Genomic DNA, 2498 nt, shown 5'->3' with positions numbered 1-2498 from the left:
TCAATTGTGCCCTTACATCTGGTGAAATGCCCTTATTTTGGTCTCAAAGTATTGATGGAAAGCCTTTTAATGTAACCAAGGAAACAAGAAATGTTATTACAGGTCATGTCTGTTTTATTTGGTCATGGTATTTTTTATCTAACTATTACTTCATCTAATGTCCAAAAATTCTCTCTGTGCAGGTCTTACGTGTTTCTAAAGGTTTGTGAATTGGGTAGCTGTGAATGATCAGATAAGTGTTGGTTATCTTGCTTACATTATGAAAAATAAATGTGAATGAAGACATAACTACATCCATATACTGTACGCACACACACTCGCACACATTACATGTCACCATTGTCCTCATAATCTGAATCCTTAAATAAACCCAGCGCCCAAGGCTCTGAGGCTTATTAATAATGCAGCTCCGTCAGTATCCATTATGAATGAGAACAAGTGTGAAGACTCAGAAAGGGCTGCAAAACTGTAATGGCTGTAACAATGCAGGTCACAGAGATAATCAGCATGCCACGCCAACAGCTTAACTGGCAGGCTCAGATTTGGCACTGCTTAGAAAAACCTTGACAGGTTTCTCTAGTGTGAGTAAAATACCTGTTAGCATAGCAGATAGAATAAGGGATAATGTCATCACATTTAAGACCTCTGCAGTCATTGCGAAAGTGGAAAAAGGTTATTGAAAAACAGTGACATTTGAGACATTATGTAGGTAAAGAAAGCAATGTTGTAAATATTTATTTCTGCTTCCTTGATGAATGAGAAACATTTGTTTCTTGCTCAATAGGAATAAATGTCAAGGTGTCTGTTTTCTATTTACTCGCCATTTAACTCTGCTTCTGTCACAATGGGCGTTCACAGTCGCTGAGCAGAACTTGTGGACCTCTAAAAACTGGAATGTATCTTTATAAATTATTTACATTTACTTCCATTAAAATGTCCTGTGACATCTGTGACGCCTGACCTGGAACTGGAGCCGGGGTCAGTGGAGTGCCACAAGGTGCTGAACCGGGCCCTCCTGCACTTGCCTCACAACTTCCTGAAGTGCTTCCTAATTTAGATCAACAAGGAGAAGGTGGGAGAGAAAAAGGAAAGAGAAATCAGCCACCGCCAAAGAGTACATCTTAATCCTTTTCTGACCGAAAAACTGCTGTACCTTGTTACTGTGAATGGACGAATATCATTAAAAGGAATAGTTCAAAATGTAAGCGTTGTTTTGTGTTGCACACTATACTGCAAAAACAATTGTAGTAGTGACCTGAATTGAAGTAGTGACCTGTCACTGTTTCTCCTTCATTGTCACACTCACTTTCACTTTCTTTACTTGCTATGTCTGAGCTTTAACTTGCCGTACAGTTGAATATTCAGAGATGTGCGACATCTCATCCAGTCGTCTGCCTTTTCTCTAACCTTCTCAAACAGACACAAACATAACTTCCTCTGTTTATATTCTCTGTCACAATCTCTGACTCTAGTACACACACTCACCTCCATTCTCTGGTGGAAAAATGATTGTATCTATGGTGCCAGGTGTGCTCTCAGCGGTGGCTCTGACCCCAGACAGAGAGCTGCTCTCTGCTGCGCCACGGGGGATACTACGACGAAGCTTCTCCAAACATTTATTTTCTTCACTGCAACTGTCATCACCTTTATCAACTGTCATGGATTGGAATGATGTACTGTTGATAAACAGTTTCTTGCTTTAGCCCTTTGGTTTCAAATACTTAAGTTCTTTAAGTTGGCATGATTTCTTGCTTTTTTGCAAACATAGAACCAAATAAAAAATTACTTACATCAGCTATAATTTATATTTTTATAATAACAATGTATTAAATGCCAAGGTGAAAACAATGTGATTATATAAACGGGTTTCTCCTTATGATGAACCTAAAGATTATTCTAACCTTAATCTACAGCTCCACTGCTCTCCTATTGTTGTGTTCTGGTAAAAAAAAACGTGGCCCCAAAAGCAGCACTCAAAGAACCTATTTCCAATTAAACGACGATAACAGCTATTTCAAGACAGCAATTTCAGGACTCTTCGGTAAATGTTTTCACAAAATGGTGAAATTGTTGGACATATCTTTGCTTATGATTTGTGTATTAGGAGAACCTATCAAATCCCCTGGGGCTTTTATGGTTTTGTTTTCACTTCATTTAACTGTATTTGGCAACATTTATATAAATTGCCATGACTTAATGCGTGTACATGTGTGTGAAGGTGCAGCACTGTCCGTAGTCCTGAAACAGTAAAGAGGATGATCGATAGACAGACCAATTTAACACATATATGATATTGTTGTCTTTTGGATTTGAAACAGTAGCCTTTTGCTGAGGCTTTTGCATTCCTGAAACAATTCATTTAATTGTATGAATAGTCCCCTCACTCACGTTATTGTGGCGCCTGGCCTATGTGTCAAACTAAAAAGTGTTCTGTAAAATGGCTCAATGCTCATACATGAGAAATATGGCCTGTATCTATTTTAATGCATATGCCCTCC

The sequence above is a fragment of the Pseudoliparis swirei genome, chromosome 5, assembly GCF_029220125.1.
Source record: "Pseudoliparis swirei isolate HS2019 ecotype Mariana Trench chromosome 5, NWPU_hadal_v1, whole genome shotgun sequence".
In the NCBI taxonomy this organism is placed as follows: Eukaryota; Metazoa; Chordata; class Actinopteri; order Perciformes; family Liparidae; genus Pseudoliparis; species Pseudoliparis swirei.
The sequence above is the reverse complement of the archived record's forward strand: the minus strand, read 5'-3'. Positions refer to the sequence as shown.